Source organism: Myotis brandtii, unplaced genomic scaffold (assembly GCF_000412655.1).
Source record: "Myotis brandtii unplaced genomic scaffold, ASM41265v1 scaffold176, whole genome shotgun sequence".
Classification (NCBI taxonomy): Eukaryota; Metazoa; Chordata; class Mammalia; order Chiroptera; family Vespertilionidae; genus Myotis; species Myotis brandtii.
In genome coordinates this window covers 2872240-2882920 of record NW_005356519.1, presented here as the reverse complement: position 1 = coordinate 2882920, position 10681 = coordinate 2872240, and the positions used below count along the sequence as shown (strand labels likewise).

The 10681-nt window shown below is 40.2% G+C and overlaps 1 protein-coding gene across 3 annotated transcripts in view; it reads right to left on the bottom strand.

Annotated features, from left to right (window-relative positions):
* The window catches only part of BEND6 (BEN domain containing 6), a 54110-nt gene that overhangs the window by 42742 nt on the left and 687 nt on the right, over positions 1-10681 (bottom strand). For 2 of the 3 annotated variants that reach the window (XM_005863305.2, XM_014537312.1), the window contains exon 1: positions 10422-10675. The exons of the other annotated variant lie outside the window; for it this stretch is intronic. The gene's annotated coding sequence lies outside the window, so the exon portion shown is untranslated. Of the gene's footprint in view, positions 1-10421; positions 10676-10681 lie in introns of those variants that run through there. 3 annotated transcript variants of the gene reach the window in all.

Genomic DNA, 10681 nt, shown 5'->3' with positions numbered 1-10681 from the left:
ATATTTAAAACATTGGGTGCCTTCTCCTGCAGCACCCACAGCACTCTAAAACAAGTGCTTGGATGGCTTGCTTTTCACTGTTTTTGACTTCTAGATATAAGTTACTAGGTTTTACTAATGTCCATTAGGGAGCAATTCAACTCACTCTTTTTACTCCCTTTATGTCCAAATGACGTCAAACACATTTTCAATTTCCAAGTTGTTCCAGCAATATCCTGATTAAAAAGATGATCAATATACTTTAGGATGGTTCAGCAATGCTGCCAAACTATGATTGCATTACTTAGATTGGATGGAAGACTATGCAGGAACCTAAGAAGTGCTAAAGGGTCTTTTTTAAGAAAAAGAAGAACAAATAAAAGATAAAAAATATGAACAATACTGGTAAATTCATATCTATCAACAATTGAATCTAAAAATCAAAATAAATGAACAAAGAATTTAATGAACAAAATAAACAGATGAATAAAATAGAACCAAAAGCATGAACACATGGAACAGACTGATGAATCTCAGATGGAAGTGGGGAGGGGGACCAGGAAGTGATTAACCAAAGAACTGATATGCATACATGCATTACCTAAGTACACAGACAATAGGGTGATGAATGCCTGGGGTGGAGCGGGAACCACGTGGAGGGGTAAATGGGGGAAAAAGGGGACATCTGTAATATTCTCAACAATGAAGATTTTAAAAAAAAGAAATACTAATTTTTATGAGTATTTTCTTCTTGTAGTATACTAACTGTTCCCTCACACCCTTAAATTTACATGTCTTTTCCCTATTTATCAGAAACACAAATGCAGAGTTAAGCTTAAAGGAGAGTAAGAATCAATTAAAAGTTCTATTTTAGGATAACTACAAGTCATACAAATCATCTTCCACTTCACATTTTTTTATTCATGTGGAACATTTTATTCATCTTAAAAGCTGAGAGCAAGATGAGATCATCATGTGGTTTTTTTGTGTGTGTGTTTTTTTTTTGCTTTAAGTAGTCATATTCTAAAACACTAATGTTTTAGGCCAATTTTAAAAATTCACAAAATGTAATAATTTTGATGTAAGAATCAATCCCTATGCATAATAATCAGGAGTAAGTCAACCTTCAAACATTAATTTATCTTACAATTATAACATGAAAGGACAAGCTAATTTCTCTTTGAAATATGTACCCCATTATACCTTATATTAATATCATGTATTAATGAAATAACTGATTACCATTTACCAATGTCTCTATTAATTTTGTACTTTTGTTGTTTCAAAAGTTTAAGTCTAAACATAATTAATGTGTTGAGATGCATTAGATAATTTACTTAATAAATCATCTTAAGTGGTTTGCCCCCTCACCTACTACCAGTAAGTTTCTCTTCTTGCTTTAATATTCTTTTGTACCACGTTCAAGCAACATTTTTAAAAATGGTCAGCAACATTTCACATTTTTATCATTTCTCTATCTCCTATGTAGAGGTCATTAGAATAATACATAAGTATATATTTATGAGTGACTGTATTTTTCTATCAATAAATTCATAGAATAATGAAAAGGAAGGGAGTGTAAGAGACTGTCTTCTCTCTGTTACCTGTCCTGCCAAGCCTGGGTATAGACAGTTGTAGGACAAGTCAGCACTAGGAATCTAGTTAAGGGTGGAGAATGCAAGTATTAATCAAGGAAGGAATCCCAAGAAAATGGAATGGATCTATTTAATCCTGCTGAAACCCAGAGTGTTATAAACCAAGGAGGATACACTGAACTGACTGTGTGAAAGCCAACCTCAAGGTTCAGGCATGTCAAAGACAGGAGACTCAAAAGCAGTGGCACTTTGGGTCAATGTTGTAAGCCAGTGATCCTATAGCAGAGAAGTTGTTCAAACAGCCAGGGTGAGAAAAAACTTCAGGCAAATGTACATCCTATTCATAGGAAGAGGGGAAGGGTAAACTTGACCTTCTACCAAAGGATAGAAAGCTTAGTGAAATCCTATTATTTATTTATTTATTGGTAAAGGTAAAATCTTGCTATATACTAGTAGATAGTTCAAGATAGTCTTTCAGTCTGACTCTCTTCCAAATATATTAGATGACTAGAGGTCCAGTGCATGAAATTCGTGCATGGGTAGGGTCCCTAGAGGCTGTTGGCTGCTGGCCAGGGCCTCATTTCCCTGGCTGCCGGCTGGGGCCTCCCTTTATTCTACGCTGCCCCTTGGTGGTCAACACACGTCACAGCGAGCGGTTGAACTCCCGGTCGGTCAAACTCCCGAGGGGACACTTTACATATTAGGCTTTTATATATATAGATGAGTCAGGGTCACATCAGTGGTGACAAACACAGGCTCTAGAATCAAACTGTCTGGAATCACAACCCTAGAACCAATACTTACTACCTATGTTAAATTTCTGTGACTCTTTCCACATCTGTGAAATGATGAGAATAGTCCCCCACTGTGAGTTGATATGTTAGGTATGTTAATAACATATTAACTTATTAATAGTAGTTTTTAAATTATTAACTGAAGCAAAAAGATTCCCCTCATAGAAGTTTAGATCAAACATGTGGGGGTGGGTGGGGTGTTTATAAACTGCAGTGGAATGCATGAATATTGTGCCACTAAGCCCTGCACAGCCTAGAGCAGGGGTCCTCAAACTTTTTAAACAGGGGGCCAGTTCACTGTCCCTCAGACCGTTGGAGGGCCGGACTATAGTTTAAAAAAAACTATGAACAAATTCCTATGCACACTGCACATATCTTATTTTGAAGTAAAAAAACAAAACGGGAACAAATACAATATTTGTATTTGCATGTGGCCCGCGGGCCGTAGTTTGAGGACCCCTGGCCTAGAGGGTCAAAAGGGAACTTGGGAAAAAAATAAAACTAGGCAGAATGAGAGATCAGGACCCCCTGGAAACTTGACCTGTCCACTGGAGTGAGAAAGTCACATGATGAAATAACCAGCCCATGATGTGAGAGAATATGGTCACAGCAATAGGACATTCTCACACAGCAATAAGAATGTGATCTCAGACCTAGTGTTCTAAGAACATGGTGGTGGGAGTTAAGGTTCACAGTATTGCAATTGTGGGAAGCTGGAGATCATGGGTCTATGGAGCTGAGCCCTTGGTAAATGTGAAATTATCCTGACTGATGGACGGCCCCAGCTACCAGGTCTCCATAGGAGGCTGAATGTTGAAAAGCCTCCTAAGCTATGGCTTGGGGCAGGATTTAGGAAGAGTGGGTGCTACATTACTGGGACGTCTAGCATTATTTTCAGGAGCCTGATACTAAGTCCTTCTACCTCTCTTCTAAGCTGTAAGAGCATGGATACCCTTACAGACTCTGAACTCAAGACTAAATTTTAGAACTAGTGTTTTTGGCCCAGAATGGGCTTAACCAAAACATTTAGACATAAATTGGAATACTTAACTGGCCTAAAGGCAATTTGGGAATCAAATGAGTCCTTCTTGTGACAGAAGTCTATGGAAGTGGTCCTAGTTAGTTAACACAGTCTTCCCTTCCAGGGTCAGAACCATCACCCCAACTCACTTGTCTCTCTCCCAATCTGTTTAAAGTTGCAAGAGGACTCACTCACAAAACACCTATCCACTTAGTCTTAGGATGGACAGCACTCACGTGCATTTGGGAGATGTCCCTGAACTTATGCAGGCCAAGAGTCCGTGGTTTCCTCTGCTTATCCTTGACTGACAGTGCTCAAGACACTTCTCCAGTCTTAGAGGAAGCACCTAGGTGATGCTAATGTTGATGGATTGAGAAAATGATTTGATGTTGCAGAAGCCTTGGTATCTGTATGGATTTGTATGGTTTGATGATAATCTCTCTCTCTCTCTCTCTCTCTCTCTCCTTAAGAACCTGATGACAACTATGGATCATGTCCCTCCAAAAAAGGCTCATATTTTTACAGATAATTTCAGGTTCCTAGAAACCTGGCTATGAATTCCAGGTTCAGAACTCCTATAGCAGAAATAGGACCAGCAATAACAGGCTTTAGGTTTTTGGCTTTCTTCTTTGAAATATAAAATTTACTATATTTCAATTTAGTGTTTCTTTCTTGGGGCTACTAGATCCATAGGATGTTATTACATTTGGATAAATTCAATAACCTCTGGAACTGTGTATTATTGAAACATGTTTTACTAATCATCGGTTACTGGTAGCAATTCTCTGTTCTGGTACACTCTGCTCTCATAGCGACATTATTCTTTCAGGTTATCAGCACACTAATGCACTAGCATACAAATCTATTAGCATAAAATATTTAATGCAAAAGTCCTACAAAAATTATTGTAAGAAATGAAGGAAATTTACTATTAAATGTTGCTGTTATTTTATTAAGACGATTTAGATTTAATTCATAAACATTAGTTAGTCAAGATTTTATTGATCTCATATTCTTTTTTGTTTGTTAACCCTTCACCTGGAGATATTTTTCCATTGATTTTTATGGAGAGTGGAAGAGAGAGAGAAACAATGATATGAGAGAAACACATTGGTTGTCTCCTGCATGAGCCCCAACTAGGGCCTCGGACCAGGGAAGATCCTGCAACCAAGATACGTGCCCTTGACCAGAATGGAACCCAGGACCCTTTGGTCTGCAGGCCGACGCTCTATCCATTGAGCCAAATCAGCTAGGGCTATCCATCTCATATTCTAACATAATTACTGTGCAACTTTAACCCTCCACCTTACTTTTATTTTCTTTTTTCACTTAAGAATGTAGAAATGTTTGTAACTTGTATGGAAATCCTAATCGTGGATCTAGAAGGCAATAAGTTCACTTTCAAACTTGCTTTGTAAATTGCCCATTCTTAGAAATGGTGGAACTGTTTTACACTATCTGAATAATAATGAACAGTGCTTCTCTGTGATTTATAACTCTAAGAGCTTTATAATTTGATTTATGAACAGCTCTCAAATTTTCCATTGGCAGCTCAGACAACTAAGAGTAAATTTTCTGGCCAAATGACTCAGTATTTTGCTGCATGACTAATTCTGCACTCAATGTGGAAACTATATAAATGAATTCTATTCTATTCTGTGGATAATAAATGACCACTTTCCAAAAACTGTCTGCAAAGCATTATGGGGTAGATGAATTCAATTATATTGACATTTTAAACTCTCAAACTCAGACTCTTTTGAGAAGTCTGCAATGTTCTCACACACACACACACACACACACACACACACACACACACATTGCACAGAAAAACTCCACACAACATTTCCCTCCGTAGCATCATCATGGGTTCCACACCCCAAAGGACAACAATCCTAAGTTAGGCTCTAAAATTTCTAAAATGTTAAAAGAACAATTTGGGATGATTCCATTTGAAATATTTTCTCTTACAATGATGTCTTTAAATTATTTTTAAGGTTTTCATTATGGTAAAATGAATAAAAAGGCCCTTCCCAAGAAATATTTGCTGAAAATAATATTTGCTATTACTGCAAATAACAATTGTTTTTCCTTCAAAAATTCAAATTTTAAAAAGAAAATAGTGATCCATCCACATGATGCCTTTCCTGATTCTGGTGGTTGAAAAAAATCACCTCCAAGGGTACATTAGATAATGTGGGTTCTTCCAAATAACGTAGTTTCTTTTCCTTTCAATACAATAACATGTATGTCATGAAAAACCATTTGGAAATAAACAGGCCATATAACACGTTTCTTCAGATTCTTCTTAATTTCTTTCATATCACTTAATTCTGAGAGTAAAAAACTTCACCTAGGAACAAGTAGATTACCAGCCCCAAATCAGTATGATTTACTTCTAATAATTTATTGCTAGAGTCATTTGTACATAAACTTTCTGTTTTTGAGGAGGTGACATTTCAATGCAATGCCCTTGTGTGATTACCAGTTGGGTAATTTACTCACTTCCATATAGGTTTGTAATCAAAGCTTACAGACAATCTGGATTATATTCCAAGGTATTCCTTATCTTTCCTTCAAAATCATTCTTCTAGTGCCAGGGGTGGGGAACCTTTTTTCTGCCAAGGGCCATTTGGATGTTTATAACATCATTTGAGTGCCATACAAAATTATCAACTGAAAAATTAGCCTGTTCTATTGGTCAAACATTTAATTAACTGCCCCCTAATGCCTCGGCAGGGCCAGACCAAATGATTTCATGGGTCTTATAACAACCTCAGGCCGGACGTTCCCCACCCCTGTGTCTATCGGTAGCCAGGGCAGATGGGGAGGAGACCATGGGCAGGGATCCATCATAACTAGTCAGAGTCAATTTTAATTCTGCAGAGTCCAAAGTAGCCTGGGAGCAGAAAGAACCAGTCTGGGGGACTCGAAGTTTGTTAAAACAAATAGCTAACCCACAAATGCCCAGGGGAATGCCCTCTTCTCCTCTCTCTTTTCCTCTCAATTTCTCTCCACCTCTCAGTTTCTCTCCTACTGCTGTGTCCACGCCCCTAGAAGCTTGTTCAGGAACTCCTGTCTGACAAAGGGATCTTTATTAGCCTTTATCCAGGCTTTAATTGCATTTCTACTCAGCCCTTTTAGTGTTAAATTTCTCCAAAGATTGTGGACAGCAGCTCTCCTCTGTTCACCTACCTCCCCCTCTTCTACCCATTAGTCTGGTTTTAGCCTCTCCCACTATAATGAGTCAGTTCTCTGGAAGGTTTTTGGAGGTCTCCTAGTCACCAGTCCGCAGTCCTCATCCTCCTCAACCTCCCACTTATGCAACTGTTTCAGTTAGCCACTAAATTGGGCCTCCCCTCCACTTGGCCTCCATGGGTCTTGCCTTCTGCTCTCTTTCTCCAGTCCACAAATGGAAGCAGCAGTCTCCAAAGTTCTGATTCCAATTCTTTCTAGTTTCTCTTCCTTAGTCATTTCATCCATTTCCATGACTTCACTATAATTTCTGTTGATGACTCCTGTCTGTCTCTGGTTCTGACCTCTCCACCCACATGAGCTTACTGCATAATTTCACATGGATCGTCTTCTGACACCCTCCACCTCAATGGGTCTAAAACAAAGTTTGTCATCTCCCCCTTCAAAACTCTTCCTCCACCCTAGCTCAAAACTTGTCATATTTACCACCACCCCCCCTTTTTCTCAGTTGGTCATTACACAGCTTAGGGTGGAAACTTTTCTTCTTCCTGATCCATAAGTTTGGTGTTTGTGCCACAATTTCCTACTTCTAGGGAAGTCCTGCAGATACATCTGCCATCTTATTAAAGCCCCTTACTCTTACCTTTGGGAGGTGGAATGACTCTTTGATGAGAAAAATTGGGGAAGGCCTGCTAGCTACTAATGGTCCTATCTCTTGCTCACTCATGCAGAATGCCTTGTGGATTGGAGTGTCAGGCTCCTCTCAGCCTCTGGTCTTCAGGTAAGGACTACAAGTAGGGTTGTTCCTGCTCTAGTGCCGGGAAGCACTATACATTTGACACCTGAACAACGTGGGGGTTAAGGGAGCTGACGATTGAGAATCTGCGTATAACTTTCAAATCCCCCCAAACTTAATTGCAAATAGCCTACTGTTGACTGGAAGCCTTACCAATAACATAAACAGTTTATTAACTCATATTTTGTATGTTATATGTACTGCATTCTTACAGTAAAGTAAGCTAAAGAGATGAAAATGTTATTAAGAAAATCGTAAGATAATATACATTTTCAGTATTTATTTTTTAAAATTTCAGGTATAAGTGGACCCTCACAGTTCAAACAGTTTTGTAAGCACTGCAGACCTTACAAAACTTAGCCTCGGGGTGGCTCTCAGCGTCCCTTACAATCTGTAATGTGCCTGTGGAAGCTTCCTGGGTGCTGTCAGCTGGGGTTGTTGGCTCGGATATCCCAACTATAGTTCTTCATTAAAGCCTGTGTTATTAAAGGGTCAACTATAGTTCTTCAGCTATGACTGAGGGGGTGGGGCATGCTGAGTCAGGGGAAAAGGAGTAAGATGCTCCATTTTGGCCTTGGGTCTAAGCCATGTTCTTCAGTATGACTTTACCCTCAATAAAGTTAATATTTTAATTTCCTTTTGGTTCCTTGTGTGTGTTCTCAATAGATCATCTTCTACACACCTGGTATGAAACTCTCTGTTATTTTCCCCAACTCACCCTCTTCTCTTGGGTGATAGTGCTAACTCAATATCAAAAAAAGTCAAAAAAATTATATATACTTTTCCATTTTGATTTTTCATTTCTTGGGATGAAAGATTTGGTCAAAAGCCTTCCTCCTCCATCTCTATCCCAAAACATTAAATTTTTGTGACTTCAATAAAATGTCAATTATTCTTTTAAAATGAAAACCTGGCAGAAAGAAAAGGTATGACTTCTACTAAATTAACTTCCAAAAAGGATTGATTAGTTGATTCAATATTTATTGAATTCCACAATGCACCAGGCATCACAAAAACACACAGAAAGAAGCAATTAATAACATGACATTATTTGGAGAAGGAAGTGATAAATTAGCAACAAACAAATCAGAAAATAACAATAGAACCTGAATACTAAATTATTTTAATGATTTGGTTTGCTTATTATTAGTATCCTTGAGCTAACAAATGGAAAGAACAGAAATGAATGCATCTAAAAAGAAATATCTATAATCCTACCGCACGGCAGTTAAGCATTTGCCTGCCAAAAGAGATAAATGATGTTCTTGTGTGCATGTGAAACTTATAAATGGCTGCAGCGAGACTCAGGATGATAACAATTGTGCTAAAGTAATAGCTCAGAAAACCATAATTGCTATTTAGTTGCTTTTTGTTGTAAAAGCGCAGAGTCTGGGGCAAACTGGTTAGTGTGCTGTGTTTGTGGTCTTAGACGTGTTTCAAAGATATTTAGGCCATTTCAGATGACTCACGAATTTTAGCTACTGAGAAGTATAAAGTAAAGATGACCTTCCTAAATTCTCAGCTGTGTCTCCCAATGTTTGCAGAAAGTTAATTCAGCTTTGTTGTTTTAAATTACTCCTCTAGGCCACTGTGAGTCCATACAGTAAAGAATTCTTCCTTTCCTGATGTGCCACACATTTCAGGCTCTCGGGATTCTCTTCAGTAACCCCTATACAATGGGCAGGAATGCAGTCTCTCACTGCAGTGGGCTGCAGTATCAAGAAACCTTTCAGAAACGTGCACATGATGCAGTGCTACCTGTCAGCCGGCGTCCCAGGTGCCTAGGAAGCCTCTCCCGACTTGTGCAGCCTACACTCTGACATTCAACATTCCCACCTTATACAGCCTCTGCAAGCAAGGTCCTACAACCCCCAACTGAGATGCAGTATATCAACAACTTGAATGTTCATATTGTTTTTGGAAACAAGTTGTAAGTAAAAAAAACTTCATCCGTTGTTTCCCACGTTTATGAATCTGGCATTTAAGAAATGCATTAGGCAATGCCTTTTTGAGTTCCCTTTAATGCTTACACATGGTAATATGTTAAAATGGAAAAGAACATCAATGGTTAAGCTTTTATGCAGAGATGTACAATTGATTTTGTATCATTAGGAAACAGCGATAGTGAGATCCTTCAAGCAAATAACAAAACCTAAGCATTGTCATGGATTCTTGGCTTTTCAGAATTTTACAAATTACTTTTTTATGACACAATTCCTTCCGTCTCTTAAATATTCCGAAGAGTCCACCTTAGCAATTATTAGCAACACCACAAATGCAGTAATGTGTTACCTTGCCATTATAATCACTGTTTCCTTATGCAAGTAAATAAAACAAACAAAACCCAGCTCCACACAGCACTGCCTTGGGAGCAGCAAAAGGCGCGCGGGGTACCGCACCCGGCCTGCCGGCGGGCCAGGGCAGCGAGATGCCGCAGACTGCGGCAGCAGCGGAGGCTTTCTGGCCGGGTGGCGGTGGCCGTGCACGGGAAGGCGCAGTGCAGCACACCCGCCATACCTTCCGCGTTGGCACTGCATCAGCGCCCACCGAAAAATCTCTCCCAGCCACCAACTACAATATACTTTTTGTTGGTTTTGAAGAAATGGGAGGGGCAAGAGGGAGAGAAGAGGTAATGTGTGCATTTTGTGTGACAGATCATTATTTCTTCACATTCCCTAAAAAATTTCTCTTCCAAATATTTACCAGCCAATCCCAACTTCTTTCATCTGCCAGTTCCCTAAATCTGAAATTGCCCCTCCCTTGCAAATGCATTAAATGAGTCAGATTTTACGGTAAACGCAAGGATACCAAGAGGCTCTAACGTGCCCATTTCTCGGTTGCGGAAATTGCACCAAGTTTGGGTGGTGGAACGGTTCACGTCTGCGGATCGGAGCGTTCAACTGGGGAGCGCTCCCAGGTAGAAGGGGTTGGAGACAGGTGGGCCTCCCGTTCTTGGAGGACCCCAATTCCCAGGGAAGGCCCTTCCCGGTGTTCACGCTTGAGCGTGCGAGGAACCCTCCCTCCCGCAAGCAATAGCTCACCCGGCAGCATCTTCCAAAGCCCCAACATCGGGGCGGGGAGCGGGGAGACGGGAGGGTAGGGGGCAGCACCGCCTGGAGGCTCCCTCCGCGCCTTACGGTTTTCCCCCTGGCTCCTTGGCGCCCCCTGACGCCAGGCTCCCTGCAATTAGGCCAAGGGAGGCTGGACAGGCGGAGGCCCCAAGCGACCGGGAGCTTCGAGGCCCCTGGCTGGTGCACTCTCAGGACGGCGCGGACCGGCTGGCGGCCCCACAGGAAGGAGC